Source organism: Erinaceus europaeus, chromosome 10 (assembly GCF_950295315.1).
Source record: "Erinaceus europaeus chromosome 10, mEriEur2.1, whole genome shotgun sequence".
Classification (NCBI taxonomy): Eukaryota; Metazoa; Chordata; class Mammalia; order Eulipotyphla; family Erinaceidae; genus Erinaceus; species Erinaceus europaeus.
The window spans coordinates 33,802,684-33,826,248 of record NC_080171.1 but is presented as its reverse complement, the minus strand read 5'-3'; the positions used below and the strand labels follow the sequence as shown (position 1 = coordinate 33,826,248).

At 40.3% G+C, this 23,565-nt stretch overlaps 1 long non-coding RNA gene across 1 annotated transcript in view; it reads left to right on the top strand.

Moving 5' to 3' along the window:
* The first annotated feature begins 22,232 nt into the window (after positions 1 to 22,232).
* The window catches only part of LOC132540727 (uncharacterized), a 30,821-nt gene continuing 29,488 nt past the window's right edge, over positions 22,233 to 23,565 (top strand). Inside the window, exon 1 of the long non-coding RNA XR_009551885.1 lies at positions 22,233 to 22,275. This is a non-coding gene — a long non-coding RNA (uncharacterized LOC132540727). The remainder of the gene's footprint in view (positions 22,276 to 23,565) is intronic.

Here is a 23,565-nt window from a genome sequence, read left to right as displayed (position 1 = left end):
CCGGCCATGGCCTGTTCGATAGCGATTGAGGAGGGCCCAATCATAACGTGTTAGGTCAAAGCCGGGTTGACGCTTGCAGGGGTCTGTGATGAGGTGTTTGTTCTTTACCTCAGCTGACTGCCAACTCTGTTTCCAAGAGACTGGAACAGAGAAGTTCAGTGTAGGCATAGGGGACCAGATTGGGTGATGAGACGTCAAGCGTTGGACAGGGTGGGCGAAGATATCCGCGTATATTGGCAGGTCAGGTTGAGCGTAGACGTGGGAAATGAACTTAGATGATGCCGCATCCCGACGAATATCTGGCGGGGCGATGTTGCTAAGAACTGGCAGCCATGGAACCGGGGTGGAACGGATGGTTCCAGAAATTATCCTCATGGAGGAATATAATTTGGAATCGACCAAGTGGACATGGGGGCTACGGAACCATACTGGGGCACAGTATTCTGCAGTGGAATAGCATAATGCCAGAGATGATGATCGTAGTGTGGAAGCACTCGTGCCCCATGAGGAGCTGGCCAGTCTTGCAATGATGTTATTCCTCGCGCCCACCTTTGCTGCAGTTTTTTATGAGATGTTTGTGAAATGACAGAGTGTGATCGAGAGTAACGCCAAGATAGACTGGCTGGGCTTCATGCCGGATTCTCGTACTGCCAAGCTGCATATTAAGCTCACGCGAGGCCGAGGCATGGTGTAGATGGAAAACAGATGATACCGTTTTTTGCAGTGCTAGGGATTAGTCGCCATTTTTTACAGTAATCAGATATCAGAGACATGTCTTTCGTGAGTGTTTCCTTGAGGATGTCGAACTTGGATGTCTGAGTTGCACAGCAGATGTCATCGGCGTAGATGAACTTCCTTGAAGAAGTTTCTGGGAGGTCATTGATGTAAATATTAAATAGCGTAGGAGCCAGAACAGAGCCCTGGGGGAGACCACTTGAGACAGGTCTCCATCTGCTAGACTTGTCACCCAGGTGCACCCGGAATCTTCTGTTTTGGAGAAGAAACGATATAGTGTTGGCCACCCATGGAGGCAGGCATCTTGAGATCTTGACTAGGAGACCACGGTGCCAGACCGTGTCACAGGCTGCTGTGAGATCAACAAAGACAGCACCCGTCTTTAAATTCTTCTGGAATCCATTTTCAATGTAAGTTGAGAGGGCCAGGGCTTGTTCGCAGGTAGATCTTCCTGGGCGGAAACCAGCTTGGGCGGGTGATAGGAATTTCTCTGTAAGATGAGAAATACGTGACAGAAGCAGCCTCTCAAGGAGTTTGTAACACACGGAGAGGAGAGAAATTGGTCTATAGCTGGAGGCCAGTGTTGGGTCTTTCTTTGGTTTCGAAACTGCTATCATCTTCGCGTGACGCCAAACTTTGGGCATAGACTCAGATTCCAAGATGTGGGACAGGAATGCAGTGAGCCACTTCTTTGCCGCGGGACCCAGGTTAAGAATAAGTTCTGGGGTGATGTTATCATAGCCAGCAGCTGTTCCCGGTTTAACCCTCTTCAAAGCGGCTTCCAGTTCAGACAGTGTAAAGGGAGAGAGTTTTGGAGATGGACAAGATAAACGGAAGTGGGATGACCACTCATGGGAAATTTCTCTTTTCCAGACTGGGTCGATCTTAGCACGTCCAACTTGAGTTAGGTGACTGGCCACTGAGTTTGGAGATACGGGAGGATGGGAGACGGGAGGGGGTTGGCTACTGGCACCCAGTCTGTGAAGAAGCTTCCAGGCCTTCCTACTTGAGTGGGTGAAGTTCAGACTTTCCGTGAGTTGTTGCCAGCGGGCTTGGCGTGCTGCTGCATCCAGGGAGGCAATGAGATGGTCAGCCACATCTGGGTGTTGGTGAGAAACACTGAAACACTGAGAGGGAGGGAGGGAGGGAGAGAGAGACAGACAGATAAAACTCAGAACCTCAGGCTTGAGAGCTCAGTACTTGAGCCACTACATGATTTCCCCAGGACACAGTTGATGAAGTCTTCTACTTCTTTCTTTTTTTAAAAGATTTTATTTATTTATTAATGAGAGAGAGAGAGAGAGAGAACCAGACATTACATTATGGTATATGGGCTGCCAGGGATTGAACTCAGGATCTCATGCTTGAGAGTCTAATGCTTTATCCACTGTGCCATCCCCTAGACCACCAAGCTGATCAAGTCTTAATCACCACTCATGTAGTGGTGCTCAGTCTGATTTATTTCCCAACCACTGGCCTGGTGGGAAATGTGGATGGCGGGGCTGTTGTCTGAAGGTTTCCTTCAAAAATAAACAAAACCCAAGCAATCAGTTGAACAAACAAAGCCATTTTGCTTCCCACACCTGCCACAGAGAAAAGGGCTGCTCTGCGGCAGGTGGACATGGATGTCTCTGCTCTTCTTTGAATGTGTCTTTGGCGGTGGGAAGCAGGAAAGATGAGCTAAGCTGAGTGAGGGCCCTTCCATGTCATTCCTTTCCTGCTACAGTTGTTTTCAGCCTCCAGCCAGCCAGTCCTAGAATGTTCCTGCACAGCATGCAGAAAAAAACCTGTTTTGTAAAAATAGCTCCTTTGATTTCTCTCAGCCTTGGCCTGTGCTTAGTTTGGGGCAGTGACCATGAGATATATTATCTTAGGCCATCCTGGAGTGAGGAGCGGGCTGCCTGTGGCTTCCCAGCTGCACTGCCTGTGGAGCTCAGGGTTCAGAAGCAAAGGATTTTTAAAAAATACAATAATGATAATAATAAAAAAATAGAAAAGTAAAGGAAGAAGACCTCTAGAAATCCTTATAGTTTCCTACTGTCTCCTACAGAGATTGCTGTTTCATCAGCGTGACGCAATACTGAAGGTTTTTCTTTCACTTTTCTAGCAGTCTAACCCTTGAGGCTAACCTCATGGTAAGTTACTTATTAAGTTTAGCTCAAAGAAAGCTGGAACTGATTTTGGAACCACTGACTAGTCCTCCATTTGTTGTATATTTGTTCATATATTTATTTATTACCACTAGAACACTGCTCAACGGTGTAGGGATTGAACCTGGGACCTCAGAGCCTCAGGCATGAGAGTCTTTTGCATAACCATCATTCTGTCTTCACTACCTCTGAGGAGGGATATCCTTGAGGAGGAATACTGAATTGGATTTGTTTAGGAAGAAGAGAGACTTTATTGGGAAGATATTAGGATATTATAGCTAAAAGAGGAGTTAAAAGCCATTCTGTGGGGCTGGAGAGACAGCATAATGTTTATGCAGAAGACTTTCTTGCCTGAGGCACAGAGGTCCCAGGTTCAATCCCCAGCACCACTCACTATAAACCATACTGAGCAGAGCTCTGGAGTCTCTCTCTCAGTCTTTCTCTTTGTATCTCTCTCTCTCATTAAAGTAAAATATTAATAAAACAAAAGTTAGTCTATAGTACGGCTAGGAAGATAGTGCAGTAGTAGAGAACAGGATTAATCCGTATTTATACCTGAAAGAAAGGATTTCAGGATAGATTCGGTGTACCACCACTAGAAAATGATGAGCAGTGCTCTGGCCAAAAAGGAAAATAAATAAATTTAAAAAATAAAGTTAAGCTGTTGGAAGATAAGGAAACAAAAAGTGAATATACATTAAAGTAAAATTGGAACTTTGGGGTGGGGGGAGCAGGGGTATGCACAGATCTTTGATGTGGGAGTGGTGTGGAACTGTACCCCTATTATCTTATAACCTTGTAAATCACTATTGATAACTAATAAAAATTATTTTAAAAATTGGAACCAAAGCTAGTGTGTTATCAGGATTCTGTGTCTTTATGTTTCTCCTCCTTTTTGTTCAAGCATTCTCTCTCATTGTATGTAGATCATGGTTCCTCATTTTGTGGGTAAAAACATAAAACAGGGGCTGATTTTATTTCTTTTTTTAATTTTTTTATTTTTATTTATTCCCTTTTGTTGCCCTTGTTGTTTTTTCTATTGTTGTAGCTACTATTGTTGTTGTCGTTGTTGGGTAGGACAGAGAGAAATGGAGAGAGGAGGGGAAGACAGAGAGGAGGAGAGAAAGATAGACACCTGCAGACCTGCTTCACCGCCTGTGAAGCGACTCCCCTGCAGGTGGGGAGCCGGGGTTGGAACCGGGATCCTTATGCCGGTCCTTGTGCTTTGTGCCACCTGCGCTTAACCCACTGCGCTACAGCCCGACTCCCTATGCTGATTTTATTTCTTAGCTTTAGATGGAAATACCTTGGGGATAGCCCTGGTTATCCTAACCCTGGTGCAGTCAGCTATGACAATGAGGAGGAAACATTTAAGAAATGGTAGATTTCTTAAGCCACAGGTTTGGAATATAAAAGGAGTAGTTCTAAGAAGATGGTTTCTTTCTTTCTTTCTTTCTTTCTTTTTTTTTTTGTTTCTTTCTTTTTATATTTTAAATTTTTTATATTTATTTATTTATTTATTTTCCCTTTTGTTGCCCTTGTTGTTTAACATTGTTGTGTTTATTGATGTCGTTGTTGTTGGATAGGACAGAGAGAAATGGAGTGAGGAGGGGAAGACAGAGAGGGGGAGAGAAAGACAGACACCTGCAGACCTGCTTCACCACTTGTGAAGTGACCCCCCCCCCAAAGGTGGGGAGCTGGGGACTCAAACTGGGATCTTTATGCCGGTCCTTGTGCTTTGTGCCACATGTGCTTAACCTGCTGTGCCACCGCCTGACTCTGGTTTCTTTTTTGAAAGGAGCTAAGAATTCTAATAAAGTAAAATAGCAGGTGTCCTCTATAAGTATATAGTATCTTCACACACACACCTGGAAAGTTATTCTTATCTGATTTTGGTACCAGAATCTTATTTCATTTTTTAAAAAAATTTTATTTATAAAATGGAAACACTGACAAGACCATAGATACAATTCCACACAATTCCCACCACCAGAACTCTGTATCCCCTCCCCTACCCTGATAGCTTTCCTATTCTTTAACCCTCTGGGAGTATGGACCCAGGGTCACTATGGGGTACAGAAGGTGGAAGGTCTGGCTTCTGTAATTGCTTCCCCACTGAACATAGGCGTTGGCAGGTTGATTCAGACTCCCAGTTTGTCTCTCTCTTTCCCTAGTGGGGCAGAGCTCTGGGGAAGAGGGAATCCAGGATATATTGGGGGGGGGGTCATCTGTCCAGGGAAGTCCAGCTGTCATCATGGTAGCATCTGGAACCTCATGGCTGAGATTCCCAGACTGAAAGCAGCTTCCTTGTCAAGGTCACACCAGGTGTTGTCTCCAAGACGCCATCTTGGCTCCACCTCTTATTTCTTTTCTTTTTTTTTTTTAAGAGTGTTTTAAAACTAATTGTGAGACGGACACACACACACACACACACACACACACACACACACACACACACCGCCAAAGCATCTATCTCTCTGTTATATGTGACACCAGGGATCAAAATCGGGACTTCATGCTTGGGAGTCCAACACTGTTGTGTGAGCTCCCGGGCTGCCACAACCAGAATCTTGATAAAAGTTAGAAATCAAAAACCCAATATAGATATATAAATATAGGAAGAACAAAGTGCAGACATTCACTTTGAGTCCAAAGAAGACAAACTATCGTGAGAATGAGTGGGGAACACTCCGAGGAAAGCCAAATACAGTGCTTTACACTCACACTTAACGCATGCCATGGTGTAGGACTCCAGTGAATTCTTATAGTCACTTCTAGTTCTTCTCCCCTGAAGGATCAGTAACCACTGCAGCTTTGTGTAGCTAAGGGAAATTTTCTAGTTTATTTGGATAAGCTTCTCCTTTGTATTATTATCTCCATTGTTTTTATCTTACTTAGTTTGGACTGAGCTGAGTTGTCTACTTTTGACCTTGGGTTTTTTTAATTTCTGAGTGTTGCCTCTGCCAGTCCACTGGAACAGCTGTGTTCTGTGTGGGGTACTAACCTGAATGAGCTATCTTTGTCTGCATTGTCTCTTGAGGGGGGGATCCATTGTCATTTCTGCAGGGATGGCTGCCTCTCTAGGCAGGTGGAAGGGATGTTCAGAACCCCAGGAAGAATGAACTTCCTGGCTGGTGTCTGAAGAGCACAAAAAAAGATTATTGGGGGGGGGGGGGAGATAACAAAATGATTATGTAAGAAGATTCTTAGCCTGAAGCTTTGAATTCCTAGGTTCAGTTCCCAGTACTACTACAAGTAGAGATGAGCAGTGCTCTGGTAAAAGAAAAAGAAAAGATTGTTTGGGGTTCAGAGAGATAGTTCACAGGGTAGAACACATGCCTTGCCATGCACGGGGCCCAGGTTTGAATCCCAATATCACACAGAAGATGTTGTGGTCCTAGAGGAAGTTTTAGTGCTATGGAGTGTGTGTGTGTGTGTGTGTGTGTGTGTGTGTGTGTGTGTGTGTGTGTGTGTGTGTGTGAAAAGGTGGCTATTGCAATGAAATCATGCACGAGCAAGGTCCCAGCTAAAATAGTAGTAGTAATAATAATTGATAATAATACTGTTCAGGTACTCAACTCTATGATGTTATCACAGAAATGCCTTTCACTCTTCTCTCTACTATCCATCTCACCTGAATCTCTTTGCCACATTATTTTGCCAGCAAACTAGATATTACTGTTGATTAATTCTTGCCTAACATGCAGTGACTTATATGAGGTGTTATAAAATGTCTAAATATAGACACAGAGTCTGAAAGTGAGAAATGAAAATTGCAAGATGGTTGGATGGAAAAAAATGATGGGACACTGAACAGGCCTTTTGCTATTTTCACCTACAGTTGTCTTTTACAGGTTAAATAAAACTAATATTAATGATAAACCAAAAGTAGTTGGCTTCTTCAGAAGTTTCACTTCTTCTTAGCCTATACCTACCTATGTGTTTTAACTTATGGGGGTTCAACTGGTGTTTTCCTTGGTTGGGGCCATTCCTACAAGAGGTTATACTGATTTATAGTTATAAACACAAACAGTTCCTTCCTTCCTTTTATTTCTTCTTTTTAAATTAGTGATTTAAAATTAATTAACAAAATTACATGTCAACAGGGGTATAATTCTATACCACTCCCACCAGAATTTTTTCAGAGTTCTGAATTTCAGAGTTCTGAATCCAAATGTTGCTCCCTCCTTCCTCCTCTTTCTGTGGGTCCTGGTGGAGGGTAAGAACCCTCTTACCCTCCTCTTCCTATCACTTCTACCCCACTGGGAGTATGGATGAAGATTGTTTTGGGGGTGCAGAAGGTAGGAGTTCTGGCTTCTGTAATTGCTTCTCTGCTAGACATGGGCGTTGACAGGTTGATCCATACCCCCAGCCTCTTTCTTTTCTTAGTGGGCTAGAGCTTTGGAGAGGCGAGGTTCCAGGATACACTGGTGAGGTCATCTGCCCAGAGAAGTCATGATGGGAGGGCCAGGCAGTAGCACACCTAGTTAAGCGCACATAGTATGAAGCATAAGGACATGCTTAAGGATCCTGGTTTGCACTCCAGGCTCCCCACCTGTGGGGAGATCTGCAGTTAAACAGATCTGCAGATGTCTTTCTCTCTCCATCTCCCCTTCCTCCTCTCTCCATTTCTCTCTATTCTATCCAATAAGCAGAAAAAATAAAATAAAATAAAATAAAATAAAATAAAATAAAATGTCTTCAGGAGCAACGGATTTGTAGTCCCAGTGATAATCCTGGGGGAAAGAAAAAAAAAAAAAGAAAGAAGAAGGAACAGAAATCATGATGGATCATAGTAGCATCTTGGTGTCTGGAAGGTGACAGGACATAAAGTGAAAAACAGTTAATGAACAGGAACCAAAAAGTAGAAACAGAGCAGATGAGATTAGGGATTTTATGATGGAAGAAAGCTAGGAAGTTCATTCTAGGCATGCATCTAGGGACCCACAGCTATGGTAGTTTTGCTTGAGTTTGATAGCTAGCCTGAAGTTGGATAAACATTATCTGAGAAAATGGTGTCAGAGTAGAGAAAAGGGCTAGAAAGTTGAATTAGGGCAGAGAGTAGCTCCCAATCTTGAAAAAATTCTAAACACAAACATTGCGAGTTTTGCTCATCAAATCAGGCAACTAGTTTCAGTAGATAGACTTCCACCTAAATATGAGCATGATTATATAAAAAATAGTCTAGTAATAAAATGTTGGATACTTTCTATTTATAGGAAGAATTAGGTGGGGGGAGCATTACTTCTTTTGGAAAATGGTATTAACTGGGCTGGCAAAATAGTTCACTCGAATAGTGCACTGTTTTGCCATGCTTGCAACCCAGGTTCAAACCTGGTCCCCACTACAATGATGGAAGCTTTGCTTCTGTGAATCTTTTTCACTCTTTCTCTGCCTCTTTGGAGAGAGAGAGAGATAGAGAGAGAGAGAGAGAGAGAGAGAGAGAGAGAGATTGAGAGAGAGATTGAGAGAGAAATTGAGAGAGAAAGTGTGTAAGCTTGTATTTCGCTAAGTGTATTAGTAGCCTGAACATCCTGATAGGGCTGAAGTATTCCCACTCAGGATGGTTACTAAACAACAGACCTTTCTATTTGTTTGTTTTTAACTCTGGCTTCTCTGAGACAGGACTCCCTGTTAAGCTGTAGTGTTCTTTCTGCTTGCTCTCATTCTCTTGTAAAGCTGACTAAGCCATCTTATTTTAAAAAAATTTTTTCAAGTGATTTGTGAGACTATAAGTTAATAGGAGTGTATATTAATACCATTCCCATCATCAAAGGTCTGTGTCCCACCCCCTTCCCCTCCCACACTGAAGCTAAACATCCACCCTCACCCTCCACCCAGAGATTTTTACTTTGGTGCAATACTCCAAACTCAGTCAGATTCTGCTTTGAGTTTCCTTTTCTGTTCCTTTTTCTCAACTTCTGTTTATGAGTGGGGTCATCCCACACTCATCTTTGCTTTTCTGATTTAGCTCACTTAACATAATTCTATGACTAAGCCATCTTCTAACATGTTATAAAGATTATTTCACAAATGTCTGTACTGTTATGATTTTATTTAATCTCTCCAACAAATCTATGAAGTAAGCATCCTAGTTATAACTGGTTATAACTGTCAAGTTTGAGATATGTAGCCAGTTTTTTTTTTTTTTTTTAAGTCAAGGAACTTCTTTGTTTATATTTCTCAAATTAGGGGCTGAAGACCTTTGACAGTCTGCACTTATAGACTCAAGAGGCCTCAGGTTCTCTGTGAGAATTAAATTTAGGTTTTCATCTTGATGATAATAATAAGTGACTAACAACATACTTTGATTCCTTTGGATGATTAATTTAATGGAGAGCTGCTGTGTACTCTTCCCCCCTCTCCCTCTCTTTCTTTCTGCCTTGTGGTCTATGTTTAAGATGTTGTTAGTGCCAGAGTGCTACTTTAAATGCTGGAGACAAGTTATTTGGGGGGCACCAGCAGGCAATAAATTATATGAAGATTGTGTTTTCACCAAGTGCACTAGATGGCTTCATCATGACAGGAAGGAAGAAGGATTCTGTGTAACCTATTTATTTATTTAAAAAATAATTATCTTTATTTATTTGATAGAGACAGCCAGAAATCGGGGGGGGGAAGGGGGAGATAGAGAAGAAGAGAAACAGAGAGACACCTGCAGCCCTGCTTCACCACTTATGAAGCTTTCCTCCTGCAGGTGGCTTGAACCTGGGTCCTCGCACATTTTATGGTTCTGTATAACTTAAAACAGAGACAAGAGGTAGAAGTATTGAGCCACTGTACAGCCTGTGGTGGGCACAGTGACTGACTCAGAAGCGTCTGCCGTGCCGGCAAGACATAACATTTAGATTATGGAGAAGACTGATCATCAGCCTACTGAACCCCCCCCCCCCATTTTGTTTTGTTTTGTTTTTCATTGCTCTACTTTGCCATCTATAATGTTCTGCTTTGATTTTTCTTTTCTTTGATCATTTGCAGGGGGTTTCCTTGTTCCAGTCTCAGACAGAAAGAGTGAGACTGAGAGACACAGAGAGGGCAGGTCATTATAGCACCAAAGATTTCTTCAGTGAGGTAGGGGACTGGGCTCAAACTTCAACTGTGCACATGGCAAAACAGTGCACTATCCAAGTGCGCTATTTTGTTTTAATGCCATGCTTGGTATCAACCCCAAGGTTTCACATATGCAAGGCATATATTCTACCCTCTCCAAAATCCACATTCATCCCACTAAATTAAAATTGTCTATTTAAACTTTATGAGACCTACACTAAAATTTGATCTGCAACACTAAAAATCATGATCTTGTTGTATCATATCTATATGCCAACATTATCCCTGCTTTTAATTTTACACATATTTTGACAAGACTGTTATAATAAAATTGAAGATGACTGCAAGGGTGTGTATAGTGTGTGAACTTCAAAAACAAATACTATTTGTAGGCTGAACTTTCCAAGAGGTCTTAGGAAAACAAGTTACAAGGAATGAGTTGGGATTGTGATTACAGTAATGAATATAAATGCAAATCAATGATTGTAGGCTTGAAAATACTCACTTTTTAATATTTATTTTTCCTTTTGTTGTCCATTTTTTATTATTGTAGTTATTATTGATGTTGTCATTGTTGGATAGGACAGAGAGAAATGGAGAGAGGAGGGAAAGAAGGAGAGAGAGGGAGAGAGAGACAGACACCTGCAGACCTGCTTCACCACTTGTGAAGCAACTCCCCTGCAGGTGGGGAGGTGGGGGGCTTGAACCAGGATCCTTATGCCAGTCCTTGCACTTTGTGCCACATTCGTTTAACCCACTGCACTACCGCCCGACTCCCAAAAATATTCACTTTGTGACATAGCATTTGATATTGAAGTTTTCAGTTTTATAAGTGGGCATAATAATAGCCAACACATAACTTGTATGAAAAAAGGTATTAAGTATTTAATAGTCCCTACATAGGCAGCAATGATACATATGCATATAGAATTTTACTATTCCAGTTAGTGATTTATGATATTTAAGTGTGAGAGACCCCGGGTAAGGATCATTGCTTGAGTGAAGAATTCTAAATTCTATTGCTTCTTCATTTTACTTATAGTATGCACCAACCCTCGAGAGTTTGCTCAAGAGCAGACAGCATTCTGAAGGGTTTATCCTAGAAAAGGGATGTTTGTTGGCTCTTTGATTCTTCACATTATTGAGAAAACTGAAAATGTTACTTTTTGAACTGATTTTTATGCATCAAGAGAACTGAATGTAGGAAACGGGTAATACTTGTCTCTAGGAAGGGAATGGTTTCAAATAGCAATAGAAGAAGGGTTTACTAGTCACTTCACTTTTTAAAACTTTATTTATTTCCTCAATGCTTATTTTATTGTCACTTGGGTTATTGCTGGAACTTGGCATCTGCATGATGAATCCAACACTCCTGACACAGCCAATTCTTTCCCTTTCTTTTGAGATAGAACAAGAAGGAAAGAGAGACAGCACTGAAAAGAGAGACTTGCAGCACTGCTTCATTGCTTGTAAGCTTCCTCCCTGCAGGTGGGAATGGGGTGGGGGGCAGTCCTTGCTATATAGTACTCAGCAAAATCCTCCAGCTTCCATCCCCTCACTTACTTACTTTTTTTTATTATTGTGACAAGCAAACATATTATTTGGGCCACAACCAATCAGTAAAAACATCAATGCCAAAAAGGTATGTTAACTTATCACTGTCAAGAGATTCTACCTTTGTGGTCTTTGCTAATCAGTCAGATGATTTGCCAGTACTCAACACCACAGTAGAATCCCATTAATTAGGCTACAGTTGTTAAGCAAATTTTATGAGAGAAGCAGCTGTGCAAAGAGCCATTTTGCATTAGCCTACAGACTGTGTTCAGCTAATTTCCTCAGATATGTCTTCAGCGACTTTCATGTAATAGGCTCTGAATTAGATGGAGCTTGGATGAGGTTGACATGAAGAAAACAAACCAATGCAATCATGCTGTGGATTATGAAATAGAAGTTCAGGGGGCATTGCAAGCTCAAAGAAAGGGGATTTTTCCTAATTCATAGGGCCAAGAAAGGCCTCCTCTGTTTGTCAGATATGAGAAGTTATTATCTGTCAAAGTTAGGAGGAATGAGATGAGCAGGATGGCAGGAGTCAATGAGATGGGACACACGGTGTGGTCTGGACTCAGTCTGTGCAGTGTCATGCTCAGTAGCCACAAGTGGCTGTTAAGTGTTTGAAATGGGACTAGTCCACATTGAGCTGTGCCAGAAAAGTAAAACACATAGGATTGAAAAAAAAAAAAAAAAAGCACATAAAATACACCATAAGTAGTGTGCTGTGTGTTGAAAGGTAATCTTTTGGATCTATTGAGTTAAATAAAATCTCCTAAAATTAATTTCACACATTTGTTTAATGTGCGTATGAGGAAGGTTTGAATGGCATGTGTTGCTCATGGCCTATTTATATTGGGCAGAGCTAGTCTAGAGTGAGTCTGATATGGTCCAGCACTCAGAACAACTGCAACATGATTGTTCTGCAGAAAGCAAGGGGGAGAGTGGTAGTGGATGGGCTGGGACTTAGGCAGCAGCTATACCAACATTATCCTAAGAGCCTTATCCTAAGAGCCTGTGATAAGAACCGATCTGCATTTTAACAAGCACTTGGCTTTTGTAGAAAATGCACTGGGATACCAGTTAAAGAGCTATTGTAATCATTCATAACTGTTCTTTGTACTTAGACTAATGTCCTGACTCTTTACTGGGGCCCATCAAGACCTTTTGCATATGAGCCCAGCCTTCTGTTCTCACCTCTTTGGGTACTTTTCTTTTCCTGATGTCTCTTCAGAACAGATTAGAGTCTTTTCCATTTTAGGGACTTTCCACTCACTAATCCTTTGTCTGGAATAATTTTCCTCAGTTCTCAGAACTGGCTGAATCAGATTTATTTCAGCTTCAATCTACCTCTGAGAAAACTTCCCTGAGCCCCTTGCTAAAATAGTCTCCCCCCTGACACTTTAATTGCTAATTTTCATCATTACATCTCCCTGTCTGTAAAATTATCTTATGATTTATTTGCTTGTCTGTTTTTTTTTTTAACATTAGCATGTTAACTTCTAGAGGCTAAATATCTTGTTTGTCTAATTTGTTCTTTACCAGCTGGTATCTTGAGGAGGGAAAAAAAAAGAAAATCTTTTTAAAAAATATATTTTATTTATTTATTTATGCACTTATTTATTTAGGGTTAGAGACTGAGATAAATCACGAGGGTAGAGGGAGAGAGAGAAAAAGAGAGACACCCGCACCACTGCTTTACCACTTGTGAAGATGGGGACCAGAGGCTTGAATCCAGATTCTTAAACATGTTACATACATTTTAAAAACAGTTGAGAACTGGAATACAGAAAGTTAATATTTTGAATATTTGGGGGAGTCGGGTAGCTCAGCGGGTTAAGCACGTGGCGTGAAGCACAAGGACTGATAAGGATCCCGGTTTGAGGCCCTGGCTCCCCACCTGCAGGGGCCTCACTTCACAGGTGGTGAAGCAGGTCTGCAGGTGTCTTTCTCTCCCCCTCTGTCTTCCCTTCCTCTCTCCATTTCTCTCTGTCCTGTTCAACAACGACAACAATAATAACTACAACAATTAAACAACAAGGGCAACAAAAGGGAAAATAAATAAATAAATAAATAAAATCTTAAAAAATATTTTGGATATTTGGGAATATCTGTGTCCTGCCTTTTCCCTCTTCTAAAAGCTACCCGCGGTCTGTGCCATTCTATTCAGGGCCAAGGTGGGATGGCCTTAAGACTCTTCTTTTATATTCAAAGCATTGGACATTACTGATCCTGATCCTTTTTCTTTCTTTCTTTTTTTTTTTTTTTAAAGATTTTATTTGTTTATTAGAAAGATAGGAGAATAGAAAGAAAGAACCAGACATCACTCTGGTACATGTGCTGCCGGGGATTGAACTCAAGACCTCATGTTCAAGAGTCCAGTGCTTTATCCACTGTGCCACTTCTCAGACCACCTGACTCCCTCTTTTTTTTTTAGCTGCAGGGAATCTTAATTTTTTTTTTTCTGACCACAGAGAAAAATGTTTTCTATTGTTAAGGATTTATGTGATTAAAAAAATATTTATTAATGAAAGAGAGAATCAAAACAACACCCTGGCATATGCAATGCCAGGGATCAAACTTAAGACCTCATGTTTGTGAATTCAATACTTTATCCACTGCACAAACACCTAGGCCACAAGGATGAATGTGATTAATTGGCTCACCTGAGTAATCCAAACATCGCTTCAGCTCAGAACCCTTACCCTTAATCTAATCTGTAAAATTCCATTGCCATAGAAAGTAACAAATTCATATGTTGATATATTGCAAGAGATGTTTGTGTGGGTGGGGGAGGGGTGGTTGGGGATGTTATTTAGCCTACAACAAAAGGAGAAAAGAAATAGCATGGTTTATAAGATAGGTGACTTACAGATAAGTTAAAAAGAAAATACTGTCAAGAGTCTGTAAATTCACTAAATCACAGCAAATGTCACTTTCTTATTTAACAGAATTACTGGGTAGATAGATGTGGAATGCCAGGAACAGATTTATGAGCCTCCCCCCACCCTTTAGAATGCTGTGGAAAGATGAAGGAAAATGTGTCAGGTATCAATGCAGTAAGCTCTATTCGCAACTCATTAAACAGCTGATGAAAAGTGAAAATAAATGTAAACCTGGATGAAGTTCTCCTGGTGTGTCACAGAGGTTTTTTTGTCCTTGATCCTTCTATACTCACAGCATTATCAGTGACCTGAAGGAGGAATTAAAGGTTAGGTTTATCTGCAGGTGATAAAAAAAAAAGGAACAACAACAACAACAACAAAAACCCCACAAAAACCTGGGGAGATGAAAGCACATAATCTTTCATAATAAATGTGAAAACCTTAAATTTCAAGAAGAAAATTCATTAAGTAGAGAATGGGTATTGTTAAATTTGATGCCAGTTCATGTGCAAAACAAAACAATGGATGTGTCTGTGGAAGTGAACATGCTATTAATGGTGTCAGATAGTATTTTTTTGAGACTCTACTATGTATCAGGTATGTGGGACTTACATATTTTCAACCTCTAAAGTTCATAATGAAGCAATGATTTTATCTGTTTTGTGGATACATTTAGAATGCAGAAGTATGAGGTAACTTACCCAGGATTACAAACTCTCAGTCAAATTCAGGTCTGATTTCAGTGTATTTATTCATGTAACAAAATGACAGGAGTCTTCAAAAAGTTAAGGAATTGTATTGGTTGCAGTATTAATTGAAGCAAAATGTTTAGGTCTGTATAGAACACATTTTGAGTGTAACTTTTTTTTTTTTTAATTTTGGCTCTTTACATTAAGAAGGACTTTGATGAACTTGAATGTGTAGAAAGGAGTGTGCATGGACAGGAATGGACTGGGGGAATACTAAGTCATCCTAGTGATTTTGCTCCGAAGAGACTTGGGTTGGAGTAAATGGCACTGAAGTAATATCTCTCCATAAAAATATTTGAAGACAGGACAATTTTTCTCTTCTGGAAATCTCATTGAATCAGATTTGGGTTTAAGAGGACTTGATGATAATGATTCTTGTCATGAAGTCATCATTCAAGATCAGATAATAGTTTCTTGGAAAGTCACAACTAAAGTGCTTTCATCTTTGGGGTCAAATGATGCTTGGCAGGGACAGGTGCTCAACTTGTGTCTTTTGAATATGTAAACAAGTGACACTTCCAGGGACATAGTATAAGAAATTAGTCAACCAAGAAGCTAGAGTTACTTTGAGATTTTTTTTTTAATTTGACATAGATTGCTGACTTGAGATAAGACAGCCCTGAGTCAGCTGCCTTTCATTGTTGAATCAATAACTGAGTACACAATTTGAATGTCTTGATTAATGCTAGGTTCTAATGATCTGAATATCACTATTAATTTTTTTCACATTTGCATTACTAATCTCACTCACTTTCTTTTTCTTTCTATTTTTTGAGAGAGAAAGTGAGGTATGGAAACACTGCTCTGAGGTGTAGGAGACAGCATAATGGTTATGGAAAAAGACTTTCACACCTGAGGCCCTGAGGTCTCAGGTTCAGTCCTCAGTACCATGGTAAACCAGAGTTGAACAATGCTCCTATATTTATCAGTCTGTATGTCTGTCTTTCTCTCTATATCTTTTTAATTAAAATTAAAAAACTTATAAAGATAAAAGAAGGCACAACTCTACCATCTAATGGGTTCCCTAAGTGTTGTACATAGGGTTGTCATGTGGTTCTGGGGATTGATTCAACGTTCAGTGCCTCACTAATGGTAAGGCATGCACTCTACTCATTGAACTAGGGAAAATTCTAGAATTACAGTGTCTCTCCACGTGCAGTTAAAAAAAAAAAAAGGACCCAGAAGAGTTGAAATAATGTGTGTGAAAGACCCCAGCTCAAAAACAAATAAATATATAAATAAACAGAAGTGAATAATATACTATGGATTAGTAAGGATGGCAAAGAAGATGTAGACAGGAAAGAAATATCACAGAATTGAGAGCAGAGTCAGCAGTGCCCTATATTACATTGGAGAATCTTAAGAAGAGTTTTTGTTCAATGTTGACATGTTCAAAAATCTATCACTCTTGCTGGTCTCCCATTTTAACTAACACCCAAATAAAACCAAAGACTAAAGAAGACTATTGGTGTGGTCCACATAGGTTCATCTTCTAGAGCAGTATGAAGGATTGATCTGAAGGGGCAAAAGAAAAAGATTCAGTACGATCTGCAGCAAATTTGGGAATCCCAGAGCACTGTGCTTGACCTCTTACCTTCGATGACTACTTCCACTGGCTATCCCATTTATCATCTCTGCTTATTTCATTTTATATGCTGATAGTCCAAAACACCACCCAAAATCTTCCATAGGGTTTCACCTTCATTAAATTCAATGATGAATTCAATAATAAATACTCATTATCTCTGTGTTCTGTGGTCAACCTGTTGCTTTTATACTTTGTCATATTTTTTATAAAAAGGTTTTACTTATTTAATTTATTCAGTAGAGACAGAGAAACTGAGAGGGAATGGGGAAATAGAACAGAGAGAAAGACACTTTCACCACTCATGAAGCTCGTCCCCTGCAGGTGGGGACCAGGGGTTTGAACCTGGGTTCTTGGGCATTGTAATACATATGCTCTACCAGATTCACCACCATCTGACTTCTACTTTGTCATAGTTAAATTGTCATTATCTGATGCCCATGATAGAACCCAGGAATATTATGTACCACAGGCTATCTTTCACCTCTAAAAGTGAAAGAATAAATTCTTTTTTTAATTTTTAATATTTTTATATTACAGAATTACATGTCGACAGAATTGACACCATCAATTCACTTAAATTTTTTTTATTATCTTTATTTATTTATTGGATAGAGACAGCCTGGAATCGAGAGGGAAGGGGGTGATAGAGAAGGAGAGTGACAGAGACACCTGAACCCCTGCTTCACCACTCATGAAGCTTTTCCTCTGTAGGTGGGGACCATGGGCTTGAACCTGGGTCCTTGTACACTGTAGCATGTGCACTCAACCAGGTGCACCACCACCCAGCCTCTCAATCATCAGTTCTCTATCAATAATTTATTTGATTGTTTCTCCTTCCCCATTTCCAGTTTTGATCATTACTGTCATTTAGAATCTGTCGTTTGGTCTCTAGTCAGCTCTTTCCCGAAGTTCTAACCCACAATATTGTATATATTTAAAAACCAAAGACTAAAGAAGACTATTGGTGTGGTCCACATAGGATGATCTTCTAGAGCAGTATGAAGGATTGATCTGAAGGGGCAAAAGTTGAGTATATATTTAAAAAACAGATTGTTGGGAGTTAGGCGGTAGCGCAGCAGGTTAAGCGCAAGTGGTGCGAAGTGCAAGGACAGGCTGACTGATTCCCGTTGAAGGCCTGGCTCCCTGCCTGAAGGGGAGTCGCTTCACAGGTGGTGAAACAGGTCTGCAGGTGTCTATCTTTCTCTCCCTCTTTCTGTTTTCCCCTCCTTTCTCCATTTCTCTCTGTCTTATCTAACAATGACGACATCAATAACAACAACAATAACTACTACAACAATAAAAAAACAACAAGGGCAACAAAAGGGAAAATAAATATAAAAAACAAGATTAATTAATTCATTCATTCAGAAACTGTTTGGGCTGGGAGAACTAACATAGTAGCTACTAAAAAAAAAAACTTTGATGACTAAGTGTCCTGCGGCAACTCTTGCGGGAACTGGCACTAGCCTGAGGGGACATCTGCATAGCAACTAAGTCTCATAGGTCCCAGATTCAATCCCCTGCACCACCATAAATCATAAGTGAACAGTGATCTGATTTAAAAAAGTTGAACAAGATTTTTAGGGCCATCCAAATAGTTCACTTGGATAGTGCACTACTTTGCTGTGTGCCCAGCCCAGGTTTGAGCCTGGCCCCCACCACACTGAAGGAAGTTTCAATGTTTTGGTCTCTCTTACTCTCTATCTAAAAAGAGAAAAGAGAAGAAAAGAAAAAGTATATTCATTAAAAAAAAAACTATTACGTTTCAAAGAATATGCTGTCTTTAAAATAATAATAATAATAAAAGAGTAAGACAGACTATATTTGCTGCCTTCCATTGTAATCTTGCTGTAGAGAGAAATATAGACTGACAGAATTGAAAACAAGGCACTTAGTTTAGAAGATAGATAAGAGGGGCAGAGAAAATTCCATGGAGAAATTATCCCCTAAAGTAAACCCTGAAGGATTAATAGAAGTTAACCAGATAAAAGGAAAGAGAGGAAGGAAATGAAGTGAGCAGGAAAAGGTGTCTCAGACTGTGTATGCAACTTGGAGCACATCCTGAGAGCTTGTGTTGAAAGAGTTTGAAGAGGTTTACTGAGTGGATAAGGCAGAAAGAGAAATCAGTGGTCAGATAATAAAGCATTTTCCTGAGGCCTTTGGACTTTATCTTGAAGATTATGGAGACTGAGAAGACTTTAGGCTGAGGCGTGGCTTGATCAGATTTGTGTTTTGTAAGAATTACTCTTGTAGTAGTTTGGTAAATGGATTCGAAAGGGGGGTGAGACTGGAAGCAGATTAGTCAGTTGTTAAGAGACTTAACTAAACTCAGGAAGTAGAGAGGTAAATATGAAATGATACAAAATGAATTAAAGTGGAGCCAGGGAGATAGCTCTGTGCTTGTGCTCCAGAGTTACATGTCTAAGCCCCCAGAGATCAAAGGTTCAATGCCTCGCATACACAACAGAGTGAAGCATTGCTTTGGTCCATCTCACTCACTCGCTCACTAAAATGAATAAATCTTTATAATACACATTAAAGTGATATTACTTTTAGGAGACATTGAAATATGGGGGCAATTAAAGAGTGAGGAGAGAAATGAATTAAGACCAATGGTTAGGTGTCTGGTTTGGGCAACAGGGTACACAGTGTACTTTCAGAAAGGGAGGTATAAGAAGGTCAGATAGTGGACTCAATTTTGGAGAAACTGAGTCTGTGTGGTTCCTGTGGGTCATTCAAATAAGATGTTGAGCCCCATGGGTGTTCATCTCTAGATTTCAAGATGCTAACAGACGAGATTTCTCAAGGCAAGCTGATTGGATGAAAACAGATTCCATGAAAGAACAATTTTGGAAGCTTATTGAAGAACAATAAGTGCACTTAGAGTCAGGAAGAAAAAAACTTCATTTTGTTTTGTTCCTGCATTGAGGTCAAGCTCCTAAATTGTAACTTTTTGCTCTGGTGTTTTTTTATGCTATGCAGTTTTGCATTTGAAATTCTACAAAGCTCTGGAACCACTCAGCTCTGGTTTATTCTGGTGCTAAGGATTGAATGTGGGATGTAGGAGCCTTAAGCCTGAAACTTTTGCATAACTATTAGCCTATCTGCCCTGAAGTCTCAGCCATTAAAACCTTTTGCATAACCTTGCTATCTCTTCGACTCCTTTGCAGTTCAGTCAGTACTAAGTTCTGGTGCATATTGGTATCTGTCTGCTATTTGGTTTCCAGTGTTTTTTTTTTCTCTCTCTACCTAGAATAACTGTTCCTTTTTCCTTATCAGTTTATGACCTAATTTTTCTCCAAAACTCATCTCAGAATCATCCATCCTGGAAAGACTTAAGTTCTCTCAGTTGAGCTAAAGACCTGTATGTGCCATAGCTTTTTATGGGCATATCTGTCCTGGACTTATCACTTGCTGTTGAAAGTATTTGTTCATCCAGTTCATTAAACATTGTTCTTATGAGTTGCATAACTGTCACAAGCTGGATTGTCTAGGAAGCAGCTTCTCAGACTTTGGTGTCTTCCATGTTAATTCAGGAGTTCTCCTGAGAGCAATACTGTGAAAAGGAGATGGAAGCAGGAATAGGAAGTCAGACTCTGTTGTAAAACTAAGCCTGACTGCCTCACCTAACACCATGAAATGGTCTGGAGTTAGGATGGCCTTTAAATTGAAAAGCAGAATGGGAGATCTTCACATGTCATACATCAGACAGAAAGTTAATAACTAAAATATATAAAAAACTCACCAAACTAAGTAGCAACAATGACAAAAATCTCAAACAATGCCATCCAAAAGTGGAGAGAGAATCTGTACAGAATATTCACCAGAGACCTAAAGGGCCAACAGACATATGAAAAATGCTCCAAGTCATTGATTATCAGAGAAATGCAAATAAAGACAACAATGAGATACCACTTTACTCCTCTGAGACTGGCATACATCAGAAAGGATAGTAAAAACAAATGTTGGAGAGGTTGTGAGAGTAAAGAAAGCCCTCTGCACCACTGGTGGGAATGTAAATTGGTCCAACTCTTGTAGAGAGTAGTCTGGTCTTGTGTGCTTTCTCCGCTCTCTGCCTGTGTAGATCATGAAAGTGTTTGGTATGTTTTCTCTCTCTCCCTCTGTCTTTCTTCCTTTCTTTTTTTTTTTTTTTTAATAATTTATTTCTTTATTGGGGAATTAATGTTTTACATTCAACAGTAAATACAATAGTTTGTACATGCATAACATTCCCCAGATTCCCATTTAACAATACAACCCCCACTATGTCATTCATCATCTTTCTTTCTCTTCCTCATGCCCCAACATGTGAATGTTTTCAGTTTTCTCAAGTAAAGTTTAAAGTACCTGAGAATCATGCTCTCTCCTCAACTCTTTGTTGAGTTAATGCATGATGAACTTTTTAATGTTGGGGGAATGGATGCTGGCACTCCTTACCCCCATAACAATATTGGCACAATTTGTAATTTCTGGAACCTGGAGGCAGACCAGATGTCCAATGACAGATGGATTGCTTAAAAAAAAAAAAATCTCTGATACATGTATCTTACACAATGGAATAGTACTCAGAAAAAGATGAGTACAGGATGATCTCACTCATACGCAAAAGTTGAAAAATGAAAAACAGAATGGAAAACACAAAGCAGAACTTGGACTGAATTTGGTGTATTGCACCAAAGTAAAAGACTCTGGGGGCGGTGGTGGGGGGAGTTTTCAGGTCCTGGAACATGATGGCAGAGGAGGACCTAGAGGGGTTTGAATTGTTATGTGGAAAACTGAGAAATGTTACACATGTGCAAACTACTGTATTTTACTGTTGAGTATAAACCATTAATCCCCTCAATTAAGAAAAAAATACTACTCAGCTACTCAGAATAATGAAGTCACTCTCTTTACCTCATTTGGCTGTAGCTGAAGGAATCATATTAAGTGAGATAAAGCAGAAAGAGAACAACGAACATGGGATAATCTCAATACACAATACAAGCGGAAGTTGAGAAACGAGCAGAAAAAGGAAACACAAAGTAAAACTTGGACTGGGTTTAGTGTATTGCACCAAAGCAAAGGACTCTGGGGAAGGTGGGGTGTTGCTTCTTTCAGGTCATGGTGCATGATGTTGTAGGGGACTGGGCAAAGGGTGAGAATTTTTTTTGTAGAAATGAGAAATTTTATCCATGTGTCAAGAACTGTACTTACTGTAATCAATTATTCCCCTAATAGAAAAGGAAGGGGAGAGTGAGAGAAGGAGGGAGGGAGATGAGAGAGAGAGAGAGAGAAGAGGAGTTCTGAACTGGAGTGAAATGGCCAGGCAGGCATTCCCTACCTATTCAATTGGTTCAATTGGTCACTGGATCTGAGCCACCCCAGGAAGGGACATGACCTTGACTGAGGTAGTTTTGCAGCTAAAGAGCCTTGGCAGCTAAAGGCCATCTGTTGACACTGCTTCTCACAAAAGGGGCAGCCTGTCCTTTCCTAAAGGGCCACAGTGCAGAGTAGGCACTTTGTCTTTGCTTTCCTAGGACCTGCTGTACAATCTAGGGGCTAAGCTGACCAGTGGTTATCCTACTCAGGTAGGTTTGTGCTCTCACCAAAGATGCCCTCCTTGCTCCCTGTCCAATGTATATATTTATATTACCTAGACTCTTTTGAATTTGATACTTGTTACATACTAAGCAATTATTATTGAACTGAACCAGAACCAGAGACTAGGGTGAGCCTTGCCTGAAGTTCAGGTTCAAACTCTAGCACCAAATGGGAATTCCTTTGTATTGGGGGGTGGGGGGCAACTCAAATACCTTGGTCTCTGTGTGTCTCTCTTTCCTTCTGTGTCTTTCTCCTGAGTGTCTCTGTCTATTTAAATGAAAAAGTTAACCCTAGTGGGCTGGGTGGCAGTGCATTGGTAGAGCATACATGTTACAAAGCCCAGGGACCTAGGTTCAAAGTCCCCACCTGTAGAGGGCAAGCTTCACAACTGGTGAGGCAGTGCTGCAGGCGTCTCTCTCTCCCTCTCTCTCTCTCTCTCTCTCTTCCTATTTCTCTCTGTCTAGTCGCATTATAAAAAAAAAGCTGGCCGTGGAGTGGTGAAATTGCATATATATGAGGTCTTGGCTCTGGGAGAAAACCAGCCAATGCCACCACACCACACATCTTAGAAACTTTCAGTCCTTTTACCTAAGCGTTTAGAAGAACCCTAAAAGTTAGGTATGAGTGATTGCTCCTGTTTTACAGATGAGAAAGCTGAGCCTCAGAGTGACTCAATAATTTACTTAGCCAAGACTCAAGCTAGGGAACAGTAGGATTATGATTTACATCAGCTGTTCTCATTTAAAACCTCTTGCTCTTCCACTATGGTACCCAAGGAGCTTCAGGTGTTACAACTGATGCACGTTTGAGTGGACCTAGATCTTGACTAGTCTAAGTAAGATGGGAAGAGGATAAAAAAAAAAATCTTAATAAGAAATATTCAGGGACAAGAAAACTGGAAAATATCTAAACTGGCAGCAAGAACTAGAAAGGGGCATTATGCTTTTAGGAGCTGCTTTTTAAAAATTTCTTTTCTAGATGGTTTCAAAGGAGTGAAAACAATTAGAGCTGCAAGGGAGAGTGGGAGGAAAGACAAGATTGGTGATCAGAGGAAGAGTAGTGGAAGAAAATAGCAGCATCTCATAGCCTGCCTGCCACATACACTGAGAAAGTGTCAGCAGTGTGAGGTCATTGCCAAATGCCAAGAACGGGACTGAAAAAGATTGTTAAATGAGAGACAATATTCCCGAGGCCAAATTGCTTCCCTGCTTTAAAAGGATAAAACTCTGAGAAGTGAAATGAAAGAAAAGTTATACTATTGACTATGAAATGGAAAT